Raw genomic sequence first — 22,703 nt, 5'->3', positions numbered from 1 at the left:
CACACACACACACACACAAATGTTGTATTTTGAAATGAAACTTCCAGACCGTTGGATATGGTAGAAGGAGAGCTGACTCTAATTTGAATCCAGCTTTCACTAACTAGCTGTGTGATATTAGGTAAGTCAAATTTCTCAAGGCCTAAATTTCCTCCTATTAAATGAGAAGATGGGGCTAAATATTGCTTAAAGAGTCTCCTAGCTTTAGATATGGCTAGTGCACTTTCAAGCGCCTGAGTGCCCACACATGCACACGTGCGTGCACACGCGTCCCAGGGCATGCTCAAGTGTACTCCAAGAAGGAAGTCTCCAAACACCATCCTTGCTGTGCATCTCCTCTACCCTGAAGCGGGCTCTGAGAGAGGCGGACTTCCGCACAAACCACAGCTGTTGAAATGGCTCCAGGGGAGTTGTACTTAATTCCTGTTTCCTAACATCCTGGCCGTGGGGCCCAGCAGAACCGATAATGGGGTACTTCCCCCAAGTTACTAACCACAAACTGAAAGGGGGAAAACCATGCTACCCAAGGACTTGGCCAGTAGTGGGTAACTGGGGCCAGAAATAAGAAGGCTGACCTGAGACCAACTAGCTCACAGCTTGAGAATGCACAGTGGTAGCCCAGCTAGGATTTCCTTTTTTCCAAGACAAACCATGTCAGCTCTGATTAATCTCCTGGTTGTGGCTAAGTGCCCCTCCCTCCCTCACATCAGTATTCCCAAGATTGTACGGTGCTCCATCATCAGGGGTTTTGGGGGAAGTCTTTGAACGTATTCAACCATTCTAAGTGATGTGCATTTATCCGCCTCTCTGAATGACTGGCTGTGTCTAGGTCTTGTGCTGGACATCAGGAACACCCCAGTAAACAAGACTGACATGGCCTGTGCCTTTATGGGACCTATAGTCTTATAGGGGAGATTGAAAGCATACAAGTAAATATAAACCTCCAAACTTTTTTTTCCCAATTCAATAAGAAAGCAATACGAATTTTAGACAAGAATAATGATTATCTTATTTCCATTTTCTGTTTGTTTTGGGGACAACAAAATAATAATACACATAAAATTTGAAGTAAGAAGTCCAGGTAGGAGATCATTATAGTTCAGTGAGGAAAGGGTGAGGACCTGAACTCAGTTAGTCGATTCAGTCCTCTAGGGGACACTTGGCAGTCGTGTTTGGAGACATTTTTGATGGTCATGATGGGCAGGGGGGAGAGCAGAGTGTGCTACTGGCCTCTAGTGGGTAGAGGCCAAGGATGCTGCTAAACATCCTAAAAATGCACATGACAGCCCCCCAAACAATTATCCAGGCCCAATGTCAGAAGTACCAACGTAGACAAACCCTGGACTAGGTCATGACTGGAGAAATGAAAAGAAATCATTGGATTCAAGATGTATTTTTAAGCTGAAATAGCAAAGAATTCCAAAGAGATTAAATGTGGAGCTCGAGAGAAAGAAATGATCCAAAGATGGCTTTCAGATTTCTGTCTTGAGCAACATATCATGAAAACACGTTGGATGGATAGGCATTAAAACTTCTGTCTAGTAGATAAAATCAATTGCACAGTTTAAAATTCCAGGTCTACTATTTACCAATTGTGGACTGCAAAACACACAAGCATTCTGTCTCTGTCCCCCTTTTGATAAAATGAGGATTACAATGTACCTACTCCAAAGGTATGTGATGAAGATCAATGATTCCATCATGTAAAGCGTTTCAAACAGGCCTGGCATGTGGTCAACAGTTGGGTTTTAGTTACTTTTGCTGTTGCTACTATTGTTAATATTATTATAGTCTAGACCTCATGAGAACTATCCACCCAAGTGGGACATATGAATTTGGGAGCCATCAACATAGAGATGGTTCCACCAACATAGACAGCCTTTAACGCCTTGAAATGAGTATGTCCATAGGAAAGGTCCAGGGCTGACCTTGTATACCCTATGGGTTAGGATACTGGGGGGGTTAGGATACTGGGGGGATGTGAGTGCCACTTGCCTTTCCTTCTCCCTGAGGCTGCTACAAGGACACGGCCGTAAGATGGTGAAGTGGTGTTGAGAACGGTGTCTGTGTGCAATATTCATGACTGAAGCCAACTAAGGCCCCTTTATAAACTTAGCAGATTCAGCAGCAGGGTCCATTCATCTTGCTGCTGCCCAAGTATGTCCCCTTTGCTTATTAAAACTGCCACTTTCCACCCTGGAGTGGTGGCCTCTTTCTTTGGTCTCTTCCTGCCCTCTGCATAGGGAGGCCAGCTTCAGGTTACACCTGGGGAAGCTCCCAGGAGGCTTACAGACTGACAATGACTTTCACAAAAATGACTTCAGTTAAGAAGTGGGAATGGAAAGCAGTCTGGACTGAACTGAAGCTTAAGCAGGGGAAGATATGCAATAGAGTATGTGGGAATTTGGGGGAATTTTGGCTAAGAAGAGCAGAATTGATGGGGGGGCTGTTAGGTTAATGGGGGGCTGTTGTTTTTTTAAGATAAATACTATTACATTATATTTATGTAATGATGGGAATAACATGGCAGAAGGGGAAACATTGGGGATGCAGGAAGGAAGGCCGTAGGTAAAGCACCAAAGTCCTTGAGAGAAGAGAGGAGGCAGGAGAGAGTGGTCTTTGGTGAAATGGGAGACAATTTGTGTTTTGAAACAGGAGGTTAAGAGGAGATGGATGCCATGTAGACAGGTTTGTAGTTTTTTTGTTAGGGGAATGAAAGTAGGACATGTCTGGTCACTTATATTTTCTTAGTGAAGTATGGGACAGGCAGGACCCCCAGAAAAGGTAAAGGAAGAGAGTACAAAATAGTCACCTGGGAACTACAAAGCCTAGACTTCTAGAGAAAAGTGGGAGGATTGTTTTGAGACTTTTGATCATGAATTTTAAGTGACACCAGTGAACTTCATTCCTTGATTTTCTCCTGTGATGTCTAGTTGTTCAGATAGAGGCATAGAGAAGGTGGGAGGTAGAAGGTAGGATTCATTGATGAGTTGGGCTTTTGCCAGACGAATAGGGCACAGGGTGAGGCAGGGGAGTTGGGGGTATTTGCAAGGGAGTGATTATAATGGTGGACCCCGGAATGTAAGCTGAGATAAGAGAGGATGAGAGAGAGAGAGGTTGGTTAGCAAGAGAGCGTAAAGGGGCAGGAGAGAATGAGAGGACACTTCCTGCCCACCTGGACTGAAGTACACAGGGTGTGAGCCAACAAACAGCCTCTGGTTGACAGACCTGAAGTGAGTGGTGGACCCGTGAGCTGCCAGGTCTTAGGGCAACCAAGTGGAGTTCAGAGAAGAGGTCAAGCCAGCTTCAATCCCTATTTGCTTTGTACACAGCAAAGTCTTACACAATCTGAGGTCCAAGCCTGCTTGGTTAAAGCTTCTTCACTCCGATCCCCACATTTCCCAATTCCAGGGCAGGGGGAAGATTTTCAAAAGTTTGCAGATTAAAAATAACCATAGAGTAAGCTAATTAAGCAGCACCAGTGGTTTAAACAAAAGCCCATACTTAGCACCAATGTGGATTAGGTAGAGGCTGTTTTTATGAAATCCACATTGTTTTGAGAGCATCCCCCCCAGACCCCCCCCAGCATTCAGTTCAAAACATACTTTTAAGTTTTGTTTTAAATACTTTAGGTTCAAAATGCCTCAGATATTGTCAAAAAGAAAAAGAGAGAAAAGTTGTCCAATTAACACCCTGTTTGCTATGTCCAATTAACACCCTTTTATTTATTTTTATTTATTTATTTTTTATTAATTTTTTAAATTTAAATTCAAATTAATTAACATACACTGTATCATTAGTTTCAGAGGTAGAATTTAGGGATTCATCAGTTGCATACACACTAGTGCTCGTTACGTCACGTGCCCTCCTCAATGCCCATCACCCAATAACCCCATCCTCCCACCCACCTCCCCTCCAGCAACCCTCAGTTTGTTTCTTATAGTTAAGAGCCTCCCTCTCTGTTTTCACCTTATTTTATTTTTCCTTTTAAATGCACTCCTCATCCTTACATATCGCAGATACCCCAAAGCAATTCATGGTAATAGTCCAAGAGCAGGGATAGCACTGCAATTAGTTAACATTTATTTAGTGCTGACTGTGTCTCAGGCATTGTTCTAGACCATGTTCCTTTGTTATTGCATTTGATGTTCACAACATATTTATGGGTTTTTGTCCTATTTTACAAATCAGGAAAATGAGAAATTGAAGAGGTAAGTGACTTGTCCAAGGTCACCAGTCATGAGGGGTAGCGATGAGAAGGTCTGCAGAGCTTGCACTCTTAACCATTTGGCAATGCTACCATATACTGCAAATATACAGCATTTACTCTTCCTTTGTTGTCCAGAGCAGACACCACTGGCCTGTCACAGAGCCATCCCACCAAGCTTGGTCCCTAATCTGTTGCTCTGGAAGCTCTAATTAGCTGATGAGTATTGACACCAGAAAGAAAAGATAACTCTCTGCTCTTCTAGGCCTAGACCCTCCTCTCTTGGTCGTTCCTATTCTCCCTCAAACTCTGCCCTGCTCTCGAGGTTCTACTTGGACTCTGACCCTCTATACTCAGCACATGGTCTTGGTCTCTTTCAAGTTTGACTCAGGCTGAGACTTGTTCCCAGGTCCCTCTGCCCTTCTTCAGGTTCTTCCTCACCCTCACCCCATCACAAGCTATCCCAGGGAGTGATTCGATAGGTGTTGATAAGGCATCTGTGGTGTGGAGGTGAAGTAATGGCAATAGGCAGGACAGAAAGGGAAAGGGCTCAGAGCAGGATCATCCTCTGACTCCTGAGCTTCGATCATGCTATAAAAAGTTCTGTATGAATGGTAGAGATCCAGAGCTTTAGACGTGGCATCAAGTTCTGAAGCTGCTACAGTTGGAAACATACCACTGGATTATCCTGTCCATATCTTCTTAAATGGCCCCAAAACACTCCTTCAGTTTTAGTCAACTGAATGGGAAACACAAGAAAATCTTTTAATTTTGGAGAAAAAACTTGGATATTTATTGGACATTGAAGGTGTTAATTGGGGGGCTGGAAAGTAGTGAGTTCTAATTAGCTGTGCAATGTTGGAAAACTGTTGAGCCTCTCTGAGCTGTGGTTGGTCTGTAAAGCAGGCCAATTAAGTGGACAGCCTCTCGGGTCCCTTCCAGTCTCAGCACTTGGTGTCAATGCAGCCTGGGTTTCAGAGGCCCTTGTGTTCTCCCCAGTTACTCCCAAGGGTAACCCAAAGATGCTCCACATATGCTGATGGGACTTCTGTCAGTTTCCGCAGGTCAGATGACATCTTATCTCTCCTGCTGTGCTCTGCCCTTTCTTTCCCCCACTGCTCTTGCCTATGGTGTTCCCTGAGTTGCTGGTTCTGTGGGGTTTAAAGTCTGTTTACCTATCACCACCATCATGGCCATGGGGTATTCATGTCCTCGTGGTGCCAAAGCTCTTTTAGGACTTGTACACTCTAGTGTTGAGACCTGAAGCAGAACTACCAAACTCTACCACTGACATCTGAACCCTGGGCACACCTGCTAAGAGGTATTGTTAAGTTACTGTGAAAACTTTAGAGGCCCCACTCAAACTCTGGAGTGCATGTCAATCTCTCCTCCATTTACACAAAGAACAACATGGGTTGGCTGAATACCCAAGACTCACAAAATACAGGATTGATCTAATCTGTCCCTGGAAACCATTGAGACAAATCCATTATCTGAGGAGCCAGGACAAGTTATAATTAGAAGTCCAGTGAGTCATGGCTCATGGGAGTTAGCTCAGAGGCTCTCACTCATAAAATGACACACTAATTTGACGTCTGTTGGGCTCATCCTGGGCATCAGAATTCAGCCTGGTACAGGGACGGAGAGAATTTCTTGGAGACAAGTAAGATTTATGGAGCACAAGAATATTCATGCTGGGCCCAGTCTCACCAGGAAGACAGAGCATCAGACACAGGAAGTACAGACAAAGTGATAAAAAATGTTTGCTAGAAAAAAAATTCCCTTCACCGCACACAATTTCTCTTTAATTTTTCTTAAGGAAGTACAGTTGTTAATTTAAGCCCTTCACATACTTTCCCAGCAATGAAGTGAATTCATGAGTTTATTGTACATCCTTCCAGGCCCCGTGGATGCAGAGGGAGAATGAATTTTAAAATCCCAGCTCCATTACCTACTTGCTGTCTTTGTGAGTGTGAATAAGTCTGTCAAATATTCTAAACTTTTGTCCCCTTATTTACAAAATGGGGTTTGTATGAACATAAAAAAAAAACAATAATGCATGCAAAGCATCTGGCTCAGGATCCCACACATGGTGTTCAGTCAGTGTGAGCTTCCTCCCTAGTGGAAATCACCAGATGATACCAGCTCCAGGTCTTCTGTCAGACACAGAACCCACCCATGCAAAGTGCTAATGCCGGTTCAGCTCAGCAGACACCTTGTCTCAGGAAAGCCATTAGAAATCCCCAAAGTACTATATTTTTCTCCTGGTAAGTAGCTCACTTCCCACAACTTCCCACCACTTTATATTAAGTGAGCCCAACAAATGAGTCATGCCACTTACAGACACAAATTTGGGAGCCACACCCCAAGCAGAGGCATCTTGGCTTTTCACAAGAAGCTGTCAACCCCACCAAAAAAGAGGGCCTAGGGGACCCACAGTTAGAAAATCTCAAACTCCCAAGCTACCTCTGAATTCATCTGCAAATCCAAAACCTTAGCTTGTTTTTCTCGCAGTGAGTTTTAATGACAGGTGAGAGTCACTGGAACATTCAAACTTTTGCTGAACTTGCTGTTTGAGGGTGGGTGGTGTGGGTACAGAGGGTCCAGGAAGATAGGCCATTCACTTCCCCTCTTAGATAAATGGGCAATACCAAATTAAATTTAAAATAACACCCTACTTGTTGGATCACTTAGAAGGTGATTATTTAGTTTTGAAAACATCTACGATAGCATTTAAAAGATGACTGATTTTCATGAAAATTTTCAAGAGTTTATCTATTGTATGAAAATACAATTATTTGTATAAAAATGCAAAAACAGATCAAGGAAGCCTGGCGTGTGCCAAGGTCATAGCTGAAGAAAAGAGTTGCACTTGAGATATAAACACTCCCAGCCTATAGAAAACACAGGTGTGAAAAACTAATGATGTAATGTATGGTGACTAATATAACACAATAAAATAAAATTTAAAAAATTAAAAAAAAAATAAAAAGAAAACACAGGTGTGGTATTTGAATTTATATCTCTTATGTTGGATGAAAAGCCTACCCAAGGAATTAGTATAAAACAGGTATAGAACCACTGAAAGCCCTAGAAGCAGAAACTAAAACAGACATGGGCCTTCTGCTGAAGATAAGCTCACATCAAAAGAGGAAAAATGATAAACTATGTGAGTAAGTAAATACCATTAGAGAGAGTCATCAGGTTTCATAAACAAAAGAATTAGCACCTCAGGTGTTGAACTTGGTAAAACAATCTAGAAGGGACAAAAAAAATAAGTATGTTTCAAATAACTAAAGAGTTTTAAGAATGGAGGAAGGAAGAAATAAGATCCATAGTGAAAGCAAAGGACAGTACAGCAAAAGAAAAGACAGATTTGCAAAAGAATCAAAAGAAAATTCAGTCAATAAAATAAAGAATATACAGGATATTAGAGCTGCTGAGAAAATTAGTGAATTGGAAGACAGAGCTGAGGAAACTACACGGATTATATCACAGAGAGCAGATGGCAAATACAAAGGAACAGATAGGAAATATGAAAGCTAGATTGAGAAAATCAGCAGATACAAAATCAGGCTGCCATGATGCATGATTCTAAAGGTTATTCCATTCACCAGGAATCTAATATAAATGGTGTTTTTTGGATTTTTACAATGTATCAGGCTTTGTTTAATAAGAACTCCAAAAGGTAGAAATTGAGAAGAGAGAAAATGGGGATAAAGTGATAATTTAAAAAAAGATAATAGATCAGAAATTTCCAAAATTGAAGAAAGACACAAGTTTTCAGTTCTCAGAAAATGTACAGAAAAATCTTGATCAGGATAAATAAAAATAAATGCACACCTAAACAATTTGTGAGGAAAATGAAAAATGTCAAAGACAATGAAAAACAACCAGAAATAAAAGAGATTACTTGAAAAGTAATGAGCAATCAGGATTACTGGCTGTGTGACTGTGAACAAACTTGTCAGACTTTCTAAACCTTGGTCCCCTTATTTATAAAATGGGGTTTGTATGATGACTGAAGAAAACAACAATGTATGCAAAGCACCTGGCTCAGGATCCCTGATTTTTTATCAGCAACAACGCATGCCAGTAAGCAATGATATAGTATCTTTAAAATGCTGAGGCAGCAGTTCTGTCATTTAAAAATTCTAAATACAGGGGTGCCTGGGTGGCTCAGTTGGTTAAGCATCCAACTCTTGGTTTCAGCTCAGGTCATGATCTCAGGGTCACAGAATTGAGCCCTGCATCAGGCTCCTTGATCAGTGCGGAGTCTGTTTGAGATTCTCTCTCCCCTCCTCCCTCTCCCCCCCCACAACCTGGTGCACTCTCTCTCTCTCAAATAAATAAATAAATCTTTAAAAAAAATTCTAAATCCAGAGACATTTCATTCAACAATAAAGTAATGGTTCATTCACACAGTGGAAGCTCACAATGGAGAGAGCATCATAATACATTCTTAAGTAAAAAACAAAACAAAAAAAACCCTGAACAAACAAAAACAAAAACAAAAAAAAAACTTTTGGGAGGGAAAGAGGGAAAACGGGTATATCTTCAGTTTATAGTAATAGTATATAAAACACTGGAAAGCTACCCAACAAATGAATATTCTTTGGTTACCTGTGGAAGAAGGGAGGAGCTGAATGGATAAGAGTGAAAGCAAAATTTCTCACCAATTATACCATTGATTACCTCTTTAAAATTTGTATTTAATGGGCAAATTCCTGAAGCACAAAACCTACCAAGATCGAATCATGAAGAAGTAGAAAATCTGAACAGAACCCTAACTAAAAAAGAGATTGAATTAATAACCAAAAACCTTTTAACAAAGAAAAGCTCAGGGCCAGATGGCTTTATTGGTTGATTCTAGCAAACACTGAAAGAAGCATTAACACTAATCTTCCTCAAGCTCTTCCAAAAAAATAGAAAAAGAGGAAACATTTTCAAATTAATTCTATGAGGCCAGCATTATTCTGATAACAAGGCTAGACAAACCACAAGAAAAGAAAACCATAGACCAATATTGAATATTAATGCAAACATTTTCAGCATAATACTAGTAAACAGAATCCAACAGCATATTATAGGATTTTACACTATGACCAAGTAGGATTTATTTCTGAAGTGCAAAGATGGTTCAATATATGAAAAACAATCAGCATAATCCACTACATTAACCAAAGGAAGGGGGGAAAACCCAAATGATGTTCACAAATAGGACAGAAAAAGCCTTTGACAAAATTCAAAACCCTTTCACGATAAAGAAAAAGCTCTGGACAAAGTAGGACTAGAAGGAAATGACCTCAACATAAGGAAATGATCTCAACATAATAAGGGGCATATATGAAAATCCCACAGCTAATACCATACTCAATGGTGAAAGACTGAAAGGTTTTCCTCTGAGGTCAGCAATAAGACTAGAATGCCCACTTTTGCCACTACTAATCAACACAATACTAGAAGTCCTGGCCAGAGCCATTAGACAAGAAAAAGAAATAAAAGGCATCTGAACTGGAAAGGAAAAAGTAAAACTATCTTTGTTTGCAGATGGCATGATTATGTAGATACCCTAAATATCAGACACACAATGTTGGAACTAGTAAACAAATTCAGCAAAGTTGCAGGATACAAAATCAACACACAAAAATCAGTTGCATTTCTATATACTGACAATGAACAATTTCAAAGGAAATTAAGAAAATATTTCCACTCACAATATCATCAAAAAGAATAAAATACTTAGTAATAAACTTAACCACAGAGGCAAAAGACTTAAACACTGAAAAATACCAAAATATCGCTGAAAGAAATTAAGAAGGCACCGATAAGTGGAAAGACATCCAGTGTTTATGAATTAGAAGACATAATGTTGTTAATACCATTCAAAGTGATCTACAGGTTCAACATTCCATTGAATTCCTCTCAACATCCCAATGATGTATTTTCCAGAAATAGAAAAATCCATAAAATTTATATAAAATCTAAAGGAACCCCAAAGAGCCAAACAATCTTGAAAAAGAAGAACCAGGAAGTCTCACACGTCCTAATTTCAAAACTGATTACAAAGCTGTAGTAAACAAAACAGTGTGAGGTGGGCATAAAGACAGACAAATAGTCAATGGAATAGAATAGGGAGTTCAGAAACACATAGAAGATCAAATGATTTTCGGCAGCAGTTCTCAGACCATTCAATGGGAAAAGGACATTCTTTTCAATAAATGGTACTGAGAAAACTGGATATCCACATGCAAAAGAATGAAAGTGAACCCTTTTTTATATCATCTATAAAAAAATAACTCAAAATGAGTCAAAGACCTAAATATAAGACCAAAACTTTAAAACTTTTAGAACAAAACATAGGGGGAAAGCTTTAAGACATTGGATTTGGCAATGATTTCTTGGCTATAACACTAAAGTCACAGACAACAAGAAAAAAATAAATAAGTGGGACTACATCAAAGGACACAATCAACTAGAGTAATAAGGCACCCCAAAGAATGGGAGAAAATATTTGCAAGTTATATATCTGATAAGGGGTTAAGATGCAGAATATACAAAGAATGCCTACAACTCAACAACAAAGAGACAAACAACCCAATTAAAAATAGGCAGAGGACTGGAAAGAAGAGATTTCTCTAAAGAAGATACACAAATGTCCTATAAGCACATGAAAAGATGCTCAGCATCACTGATCATTAGGGAAATGCATATCAAAACCACAATGAGATAACACTTCATATCCATTAGGATGCTATTATAAAACAAAATAGAAGATGACAAGCATTGGCAAGGTTATGGAGACATTGCAACTCTGTGCACTGTTGGTAGGAATGCAAAGTGGTGCTACCACCATTGAAAACACTATAGCAGCTCCTCAAAGAATTCAAGATAGATCTAACATTTTTACTTTTGGGTATGCACCCCAAAGAACTGAAAGCAGAGAATCAAGGAGCTATTTATGTACCCATGTTCATAGCAACATTATTCACAAGAGTCAAAAGGTGAAAGTGATGTGTCCATGGAGAGATGAACTGATAAACAAAATAGCAAATACTTATACAATGGAATATCACTCCACCTTAAAAAAAAAGGAAGGAAATCCTGACACATGCTCCAACATGGATGAACCTTCAGGATATATGGTAAGTGAAGTAAGCAAGTCACTAAAGGACAAATACCGTAGGATTCCACACACATGAGGTACCTAGGGTAGTCAAATTCATAGAGACAGAAAGTAGGATGGTGGTTGAAAAGGGCTGGGGGTGGGGAGGGAAAAATGAATAGCTATCTAATGGACACAGAGTTCAGTTGTGCACAATGGAAAAAGTCCTGGAGACGGATGGGGGTGATGGTGGCACATCACTGTGAATGTGCTTAGTGCCGCTGAGCTGTAGTCTTAAAAATGGTGACAATGCTCAATTATCTGTTATGTGCCTCTTACCACAATTTGAAAAATTATCCAAGTATGCTCCACGGAAAAGTAATTCAAGAGGCAGAGGTTAACCCAAAAGTCAATATAAAGTATTTCTACCCAAGTGGGAAAAAAAATGTTTGTTTTTATTAAAAAGCAGTTAAAAAAAAGAACACCTTTGAAAATTTATAATACGGCATAATAAACAAATGTTCATTGTAGAAAACTGACAAATATAGGCCAACAAAAATAAGAAAATACATAAAAGATCTGTGGTTTGCCATCCAAAGGTAACTGTGGCTAAATTTTTGGTGTAGCTCCTTTAAATATGGTGTGTGTGTGTGTGTGTGTGTAAAATATACTAATGAGAATTGTTATCTGTGGGTACAGATGCAGCTGAACAGACAAGGGGCGTCCTTTCTACCCTCTGGACCACTATACACATGAAAGTTGCTTAATCCCCCAACATTTTATTATAAACATTTTCAAGCAAATAAGAAGTTGAAATAATTTCATAGTGAGCACTGTATATCCACCACCTACATTCTATCATTACCATTTTCTTATGCTTATTTTTTCACATATATATCTATTCTCTTCATCCATCAATCTACCTTATCACCTTATCTACCTACACATCACCCCAAATACTTCATCATGCATATTATGGTGTTTTCACATATAATTTATATACAATGAAATGTGCAAATCTTAAGTATACATTCACTGAGATTTGACAAATGCATACAGATGTTTAACCCAAACCTACCAAGCTATAGTTCATGACCATCACCCGAGAAATTTCCCTCCTACCCCTTCCCAGCCATCTCTGCCCTCACGCTCCAGAGGCAACACATGCTCAGATTTCTTTCCACCATAGGTTAGTTTTACCTGTTGCAGAATTGCATGCAAGTGGAATCAGGCTTCTACTCAATATAATTAACATGTCTTATTCAAGAGCTCAGATAGAGGGGGTGAGGGACAATTTAATTCCTTCTGGTCTCCAGTGATGGTGGGACCCCCGTTTGATGCTGTTCCCATCCCTGCTGGCCCCTTGATGTAGCAGTTAGCTGTGTGCGGGACTTGCCAAAGTCTATGAGATGGATGACAATGCCAGGCCACCATTCACTGAGGTCAGAGGAAAATGGAAATCATAGGTTAGGGATTTACGAATTATGTGCGGGAAATAGCGGCTGCCCAATTCTACTGAAGAATTTCTATGGAGTAGTCATAATGGCCTCGTGCAGTGATTTTGTCATTAATCATAGAGTATAAATCTACAACCATTTATTTTATTGTTTGGCAATACTTTAATTCTTTTTTAAAGATTTTATTTATTTGAGAGACAGAGTATGTGTGTGTGTGAGAGAGAGAGAGCACGCTTGAGCATGAGCAGGGGGAGGAGCAAAGAGAGAGGGAGAAGCAGGCTCCCCACTGAGCAGGGAACCTGACGCGGGGCAGGATCCAGGACCCTGAGATCGTGACCTGAGCCGAAGGCAGACGCTTAACCCACTGAGCCACCCAGGCACCCCTGCAATAAATTCTTTTGGCAACAAAAAGTCATAAATTTTTAACTAAACTGAAAGTGTACATTTAGTGAAAAATTAAATACTAAACTTCTGTGTCTCAAGACAAATTGATGATGATAAGATGCACAAAATACGTTTGGCATTTACTCTCCATGAAGAGTGTCACACGAAATCACCAACAACTCAGAAACCCGAAGATACAAATCCGCTGCCGAAGAAGCCTCAGCATCTACGTAACCCTAGGTGGGATTGAAAGAAGAATGTGCCCACATTAAGACATAAAAGGCTACTCCTCATATATACTGCACATGCAACCACATTGGCTGAGATGTGCCAGGTCTTCTGAAGTGCAAAGGTAGGAATTTGAACTTCATTTATGATTTTCATGGACCAAGAGTCAAAATCAAAACACAATCTCCTGTGTCACACTGAACTTGGAAGGAAGTGTAAATAAGATATGCCCTGTGTTGAACAAAAGCTGCTGGAATCCAGAAGACTCTTCTCCTAGCCAAGGACTGCCTTTGAGTTTCACGCCAAAGACCGAACGACCACTGGGCACAGCTGGTCTAATTTTGAATATGTAAAGCACTGCAATTCCAGTCCATGAGCACTAATGTAATTTGTGAAAACAGTACACCCACAATTGGCATGGAGCTCAAAACTTAACAAGATCTCTTTTCTACTAGATGTATTGTTGGCTAATTGCTCTCAGCCATTAGCTGGAAGAGATACATGGGGAGAAGGCTTTGGAGGCACACAGAGAACCAGGTGGTTTAATTATTTCTCACATTTCTCTTTCCTTGGTAGTTAATTAGCAAACATTCCTTTCCCTACCTTCTCTCTTTGTTGAGGTCATATCAGCAAATATCTGGTCCAATTTTTGCAAAACTATCTGATTAATTCATAATGCAGAAGAGCTTATCAGCTTGCTTCCATTTCCCTTCGCCCAACAATGATGAGCAATGAAATATTTCAAACATACAGAAAAATAGGTCAATAAAATCACCTAGCTTTAACAGATGTTAACACTCCACTGTACATGTTTATTGTAATATTTTTAATAAAGTTCTTCAGTCATCACTGCCCTGTTTACAAGAATATTTGGCCTTTTGCTATAACGTGTCGCATGAACACATCTTGTGTGAAAGTCTGTCATATTTCTCTGGAGTGCTTGCCTGGCTGTCAGCCCCGTGGTCTTTGCTGTTCCAATATGGCCCCCTCTGCAGGGCAGGGATGAGACCAGATGGTGTAGTGGTTGCAGCGTGGCTTTGGGGCCATGCAGATCTGATTTCCAATCCCGGCAACCAACTCAGTGGTGGGCAGATGTCTGTACCTATTTTCGCATTTATAAGATGGGAATACCACCTACCTTGTAGAGGTATTTTGAGGTGATGTTAGTAAAGCATGGGAAGGGTAGCTAGCAGAGGGTAAGTGGCTGTTACCAGATTGTATATCTGTTGTACATGCCGAGCAACCCCATTAATCTTGGGTCTATCTCTAACTGAGGCTGTATTTACCAGGAACCAGCCAACCACTAGCCAGATAATTAACCACTTCTTATTTGTGGACTAATGGACACCAGCTTTCCATGTGAGCCTCAATTTAGTCAGTAAAATGGTGGTCCTTTTTTTTTTTTTTTTACCAGCTGGAGGTGACTTTGCCCCATGTGTCTGATCTCAAAAACATAATGGAATTTTACAGAGTTTTATAGCACTTACCTTTATATAAAGTCAAAACTAGTCCATGAAATAAGGGAGCAGTTGGTTATAATCATGAAGCAAGCCCTCTTGTGACCATGGGCATTATTTGTTATTTCTGTGAGCATCTTCTCTTGCTGTCCTTAGGTGTATCTATTATTTATCATTAAAGCAAATTGCCTTTAAAAGACCACATTGTTTAACATAGTGGTTCTCAACCATGGCTGAGCCTCAAGATCATCAGTGTTTTTTGTTTTTTTTTTTTGTCTATCTATTTATCTATCTATCTATCCATCCATCCATCCCAAGGCCCCCACCTAAGACATACTGGGAGTCTCTGGGAATGAAATCTTCATCTCCTGGATGAAGTGGAAGGGATTAATGTTCCACCCAGGTGAGGCTGTTATAGACCCAGGGTTGAGAATCACACCGGGTTAACTACTTGAAATGGTACCTATCTAAAGGGTAGTTGAAGATTTTGGAATAAATAAGGAAATCTTTTTTTTTTTTTTAATAATTTTGCAAGCAAGATGCTTCTATTCCAAGTCTTCTGTTGCAAATTACGTCTTCCACAGGAACGAAGCATACACATGGTCCATCCAAGCACAATGTAAATCAAAACACATGTCCACAGCTGGAGCAGAAGTCTTAGGACCGTCTAACTGGATTCCATTGGAATGAGTCTGCGTGACACCATGTCAAAGTAATTGTGCACAATTCCCCTAAAGAAAGCTACATGAAGGATAGCCAAAACACAAGAAATAATTGGATTTAACTCAATTTTCTTAAAAAAAAAAAAGTATAATGCACACACTATCTTTTACAAACAAAAGCACACCAAATGTCAGAAAGTGACTTAAGACTACATCGTTTTCCAGACTTATATTGACCAGTGCTTCCAATACTCACCTTCCCTCCCCCCTTTTCTTTATTCCAAATAGCTGTCTGCTCTCTCAGGTAATTGGACAGAGAAGTGCATCTGAAGATGGAGGCCATTAAGAAATCATGCTTCTCTTTATTTATTAGTTTCCATGGCAAGAGCAAAACAAAAGACAATTGTGTTTCAAAGCAACAACAGTAAAAGAAGCAACATCTCTCTCAGGCAGATAAACCTCAGAGGGAAAGTAAAAGTTACACTGCCCTCCATGCCTTTCCCCAAACCAAGGGCATGATTTGTAATGGCATTGGCCGCAGGTAGATGCTAAGTCCAGACACCGAAAAGCTACTCCTGGAAGCTACTAACTTTTGTATTTTCCTTGGGGATTCTGTTGCTAAGCTTCTCTTTCATTTGACTCCCAGAAATCAGACAGTGAAATCTCGGGGGCTTTCCAGGCCACCTAATTCAAAGTAATCAGGAACCTGAGTAGGGTCAGGATGCTGGCTGACTTCTTTCAACAAACAGGGATCTAGAATGTGGGCTACTGAGATATTTCACCAGCTCTATCCCTCAAGACAGAGTCAGCAGGTGAAATGCCCCAAATGGTTGGGTTTTGTAGTGCTCGAGGCAGGCAACTCCAAAGCTAGATCCCTCTCCCTCTGAGCAACGAAGGCCACCACATTCATTAGTCACAGAGTGGTCTACTCCTGCACTGCAACCTCATCCTTATGGGTCCCCTCTGCCTGGCATTCAAGTGCCTGGCCCAGGTCAACTGCAGCAGTTTGCTTTCCTTTTCAAATAAAGGCTCCAGTATCAAATCATTAGTTTCCTCAACCACCTAGCACGATGACAGTATTCTCTTTGATTAGTGTCCACAGCCCTATGTTAGAAGAGTGGGAAATTAGGCACAGGTAGAATGGTGAAAGCAGTAGTTTCTAACCCCCTCCCCCCTCCTTTTTTTTTAAGGGAGGAAATTCCCTCAGTGGGTAATCCACTTAGAGCAAAAATGGTATCACAGTGTTGGGCTTGCCCCTACATTCATTCATGTTGGTACTTTTTATTTAAGTTTTTATAGTAGGTAGGTTCCCCTCTGCCTAAAAACCCAAGGGAAAAAACCCAATTCTTTAATTTACTCACATCCTGCTATGCTTTCTCAGGCTACTCATTTCCTTACCCAGCCTCATCTTCAGCTACAAGGAAGCTGGGGTTGGAGGAAGCGGGGAGGCAGGTCAACTGGAGGTTGTCCTGACCTCTGAGGGAGAGGACCCTGGTCATCAACACCAGGGCTGCCCTGGGCTATTTCAAAATGTCAGCAGGATCAATTCTAGAAAAAACAAAACAAAACACCATTTGCTTCCCAGTAGGCTGGGGCTCAGTGGGGCAAAAAGAATAAGTAAATTAACTGACAAAATTTGGCAATTGCTGGTTCCTGAGAACTTGCGAGAGAAACAGTTAAGAGGTATCCTCAACCTTCAGGGCCATGAGGAGACTATCTTGATGCAGTCAAAATAAAGGAATGATGTGCTCTGCAGATTTGAAGACGTTCTCCTCTCTGGTCCTGGGGGTGCCCCTGTGTCCCTGGCTCTAGGAGACCATCCAACCCGTAACATCGACAGCTCCTCACAAAAGCAGCATTGCCCTTGCCCCACTTACCATTCAGGCCTGTGGACTGCTTTTATTCTAGGGGTGATTTTAAATACTTCTCTTCCTGCCATGGCTGTTGTCCTCTGTGCCCCATCTCGATCTTTGTATCCAGGTTTGATTACACGGAAATGAACTCTGAGCATCGTCAAGGAGCCACAGATGCTGCAAGGAGGAAGAGGCAGTAAAGAGGGGCCAGAATGCCTACTTGGGTTGACAAGGACAGTCATGGTCTTGGGGTGGGCTGGGGGGATTTTGTGTAGACAATATGTGAAACGGGACCATAAAATAAAGGCGCCCATGTCACTGGCTGGCTGGTGAAGCCAACTTCACTACTGTGCTGCCACACTATATATGCACATGCAACACACAGGTCTTTATTTTTAGCCCTTGCTGGCAAATCCACTTCTAGCTCCTCCTAGGCAGCCTCCCTCGATCGCTACTTAGCCATCAGTTACCTCCAAAGTCCCACGGCCCTCGAAGTATGGGAGCTCTGGCCACTTGCCATTTCTAATGTTGCCCCTGAAATCTTTATGTCTCCTTCTGAGCTCACAACGCTTGGATTTTGGCATTATATTCTTAAACTATAAAGTCCCCCACATTATGGCCATTCAGAAGGTCTAAGCAGGCAAGACTGGTTCATCTAGGAAATGTCCAATTTAGTCCATGGAAATCTATTCCTTTCATTGCCCAGGACCTGTGGACAGCTAGTTCTCAGTCTTTCCCTAATAGCCATTTGACTTTGGGGAAAGACCTGTCTTTCCTCTGGATTTTAGTTTTCTCCTCTTAACAAATGAGAAGCTGGCTAGATAATACCAGTCATATTTCTTTCAGCTGTATGTTCTATGCTTTGTAACTGCGAGGTTGAAGATCGGAGAATTCACGCACTCCCAAAGGGCGTAAAAATAATCGTGCCTAACACACAATTTCCATGTATTAAGTCATTCAATTCTCTTTAGAATCCTATGAGTAAGTATTATAATCATGACTCCTATTTGTTGGGTGAGGAAAAAGGCATAAAGAGGTTGAGTAGCTTAAACTGTGTCATGAAGTAGCAGTGCAACGGGGTACAAACTCAGGCAGTCTGGCTCTAAGCTAAGTTCTAGAAACCATGACAGATACAGGGTAATAGGCAGATCTGAGGACTGAGCTTCCTTGATGTGTGTGTGTTTAGGTGAGAATCAGTTTATCTGCCAGTCAGTAGCAGTTCCAAGGAGCCAAGACCAGAGCTAGCGGCCAGCGCCCTCTCTACCACCTGCTGGATTCTCCTGCATTATTTAGGGCATATATTACCACAGACAAACACAAGCACTTCGTGGCAGTGGTATAAATTAGGATGATTCTGCCAGCAAAAGCCTAGAATCATGAAGATAACATGACCAGCTTGGGATCTCTTTGCCACCTACTGACCTGTCAGTGTATTGATGCCGTTTGGGGTAGAAAATATTCAGATGATCCTGGATGAGGAGAGACCAGGCAGAGAGCCATTCCCAAACCTAGTTTAGGGAAATAAGCTGTGTCTCCAGGGATCTTGAAAACACAGCCACTCTGAGGTTCCGACTGCCCTATTCCAATGTCCCAGCTGTCCTCCTCAAAAGCAAGTGCCTTAGCACCTTTCACCGAGGCCAACCCTAGCCCCGGGAGATCTTTGCACAGAAAAGACAACGTGCTCATTCATTTTTAAAATAGGTCCATTAAGAATCCCAAACTCAGGGCGCCTGGGTGGCTCAGTCGTTAAGCGGCTGCCTTGGGTCATGATCCCACGGTCCTGGGATCGAGCCCCCTATCAGGCTCCCTGCTCTCCAGGAAGCCTGCTTCTCCCTCTCCCACTCCCCCTGCTTGTGTTCCCTCTCTCGCTGTGTCTCTCTCTGTCAAATAAATAAAATCTTTAAAAAAATAAAAAATCCCAAACTCAACAAGACTCTGTCTACCAGGAGAGTTCCTGCCAGTTCACTCCAGAAAGGTAGTAATGCAAATTCATAAGGCTATCTTGATTCTAAACTCATTGCCAGTAGGGCCCAAGGCCTAGAACTGGGCCTCTTTTCAGTGCTTATTTAAACATTGCTGAGCATTGAGTGTTGAATGTTTAGTTCTCTGCCCTTCGGGTCTTTTCCATCTTTAATCCTCTTGGAGCAGGGTGGGGCTGAGCTGGGAACTAGTGTAAGTCAGGTTGGAATCATCCTTGTGCAATCTAGCACATCCACAGGGTAACACCACCTTTGGGGGGAAACCAACATAAGGGAGCTGTTTGATAGAGCTTCTGGCTGCTCGAGGTCACTCAGAGGTCTATGGCCAACTGGGAAAGAGTTCTATACATTGATACTTTCTTTGACCTTTTCTACCAAATGGCTATGCGGCATACATGCTATCCTACTGAGTGAAATACCTTTCTTTCCCTCGAGATAAAAGCACACTATTTTAAGAAGCTATGGATTCTTTGCTGCCATATCACTGATTTACCTACTGTACTTTGTAACCCAGAACTATGAATCATCCTTCCTAAATTTTCAGCTAACAAAACATGTTCCCTTAGATACAATCTCTTCTTTACCTAGATTTATTTGTTCTGAATCCTGATGCATTCTTAGGGCATTATTTCTTACTGAAGGCAGCTCTCCCTCAGTGTTTGTTTAATGATAATTTTTATTTCAAGCTCTTCATGAGTAGTAGGCTTGTCCTTTCTCAAGCCTTTATATTCCTAGGACTCTCTGAGTCAGTTGTCAGATTTCTGGCATTCGTCAAGTACAGGCAAGGGGGCTGTATTTCCTTGCCTCTCTTTCATGGGTCACTGAACAGTGCTAAAATTCTGAATTCCTTAGGAATAGAACTCAGAGACAATCTCTTATCTTTCCCCCCCCTCCTCTTATTCATTAGTTTTAATTTCTAAGTAATGAAACAGATCATTTATTCATTCCAACACTGGTTGAAGAATCACCATGTGGCAGGCACTTTGCTGGGGATATAGAGATGGTCTGCTGTCAGGAAGCTCACAATATGGTGAATAAGATCAGGTCATGATTGGAAAAGCAGTATGTGCTCCAGGGTCTGCAAGGCATTTATTTAGAGGTGTGCAGATCCCAGAAAATCCATCCAAAAGCCAAGAGATGCTGCTTGACCTGAACTGCAAAGGACAAGTAGCAGTTCTTTTGGAAGAGTCCAAACAACGGGTAGATTGATGTGAACACAGCAGAGGGACAGAATTAAGGGAGTGGCTGGAGGGCCAGATCACAAAGGGCTTTGTCCCTTGCGCTAAGAAATTTGAACTTTATCTTAAAAAAGAGAAGGAACCACCAAAGAGGAGAGACAGCAGAATTGTGAATACAGAATGGTATCATGTATGAAAGAATGAGAGTTCTGCTAAGTTCACACAAGTTAGTAAGATTCTGTGTCCCCATGTGCTTGATCTGACACTGCTCTTTGGCTGCTGGGATGGCATACAGAGCATGTGGAGACTAGTCTCGGCTCAGTGCCAGTTCATGGTGCCAGTCTGCCTCTCCAGATTTACAGCCATGACCTTCTTCCCACTCCGAGCGAGCCGTGCTTGTTCTGTACTCGGCCCTGTACCAGGATCATCCGGGAAGCCTCACTGGAACATGGCCTCTTTGCAGAAGGGCACGAAATAAGGAATCCAGATGGTGGAGAGCAGTGTAAATGGCACTTGGGGACGGGAAGAGAATGTGTGTGCAGAGGCAGAGAAAGTCAGGAAGCCCCACGTGTGACATCTCAAATACAGGGAGGCAGGGGAAGAGGTGGGAAACGTGGGGAAAGGGACCAGAAGATCCATTGGTTCTCTTCCAGAAGAGTGCTGCTGCATGGAATATGAACCCACTTCCAAGCAGGAGAAGCTAAGGTATGAAGAGAGAGTAAAATGTCTCAGCGCAAAGGTGAAGCAGGAACAAATTAATAAAACAAGTCACATGGGTTTGCTTGCTTCCTTTTCCACTCTCTGTTATCCAGACCCAAAGTAGTCTGCCTGTCACCTCAAGTTAAACATTTTCCCTGGGAAATGATACAGTCGCAGAGCTTAAGTAAGCTTGCAAATGGAAATGTCATTACTTAATTAAAAAAAAAAAATTAAAAAAGGCTCAAGTCCTGTCCTAATCACCTCCTATTGTTCCTCTCTGTAGCACAGCCCGTGAGCTAATGCTCTTCAGGCTCATCAGAGGGCTTGGAAACTGCTCAGGGGAACGATTTGATGCCTAATGAACCCTGAAAAATTCTTTTCATGTTTTTTCTCTGGACACTGACTTTCTACATTTTGCTTGAGAAATTCTGGGTACAGCTAATTAATATACATACCAGAAATGTGACGAGTGCGCGGAACTTAGTTTAATCTGGTTTCATGTCCGCTGGCTCCCTGCTCCACCACAAGCCATGATTTTATTCCTCTCACATAGATGTTTTATGATGGATTTCTCAGGAATTTAAAAGAAAAGTTTAACACTTTCACTCGAGCTGAGGTTCCTCAATTTTCATTTGTAAGTTCATTGGCCAGGATGTGTTACAGGGACAAAAGTGATTTCAAAATTGCTGGCTCAGCGACTCTCAGCATAGCAAAGAAGAAAGTCTTTCGTGTTGTTACTGTCCTCAAACATACCCTTTCTGCTCGGATGTAACCCCTAGTTCCTCTCATTTGGGCCACATTTCCTATTTCACAGCTATAAAATGACAGGTTCTGGATACTGTACGGTAAAGGTAAGGTTCCTATGTGTAATGTATATAGGTGTATTTCTACAAAATATACATGAATAGGGATTTTGTGAGCACCAGTTAAAACTATGTGAAGGGTATTTTCTAGGGAACTTTCTGTGGATCTTTTCAAAAAACAAAAAGCCCTATGGAAAAATATCCATCTCTTCTTCATGTGAATTTCAGGTTTTCATGGACTAATTTCGAAAACTGATGGAGGTCACCATTCGTTTTCCTTTATTGAGCAAGCTCCACACCAGCACAAGAGTCAAGCATGCTTGGCTGTTAGGCTTTACTAAACAAAGATATCTGCAGTGTGGAATACTGAAACAGAAAACTTCCCCATGAGTCAGTAGCCAACCCCAGCAAAAGACCTCATGGTTCCAAATAACCAGCCCACAACCTTTCGTATCCAGTTCTGCTTTTTCAGTGGTCTCTACAGTCGAATTTCTAGTTAGGAACTGAAAAACTGGCTTGGTTTCGACTTCCGTAGGATAGACAGTGGTGCTAGCCACCATACCCTGGGAGTTACAGGATCTCAAACACGTGAACGCTTCCCCACCTGAAGCCCCCACTCTAACCTCTGCCCCATGGGGCTACAAAGGGACACCATATATGAGCAGAAAAGAAGGCCAGGTAAGAAAGACAT

General features: G+C 41.4%; 1 long non-coding RNA gene across 2 annotated transcripts; it reads right to left on the bottom strand.

Annotated features, from left to right (window-relative positions):
- Window positions 1-3,929: 3,929 nt before the first annotated feature.
- On the bottom strand, window positions 3,930-17,368 carry LOC118015758. 2 transcript variants are annotated; one of them, XR_004680694.1, is made up of 3 exons: window positions 16,862-17,368; window positions 14,869-15,579; window positions 3,930-4,946 (listed from the first exon to the last, which is right to left on the bottom strand). It is a non-coding gene; the product is annotated as an uncharacterized LOC118015758 (long non-coding RNA). The 2 variants fall into 2 exon arrangements; XR_004680693.1 differs by lacking the exon at window positions 3,930-4,946 and having other exon boundaries at window positions 12,644-15,579.
- Window positions 17,369-22,703: the final 5,335 nt, after the last annotated feature.

The sequence above is a fragment of the Mirounga leonina genome, unplaced genomic scaffold (genome assembly GCF_011800145.1).
Source record: "Mirounga leonina isolate KUSES-001 unplaced genomic scaffold, KU_Mleo_1.0 Mir_166, whole genome shotgun sequence".
Taxonomy (NCBI): domain Eukaryota; kingdom Metazoa; phylum Chordata; class Mammalia; order Carnivora; family Phocidae; genus Mirounga; species Mirounga leonina.
The sequence above is the reverse complement of the archived record's forward strand: the minus strand, read 5'-3'. Positions and strand labels throughout refer to the sequence as shown.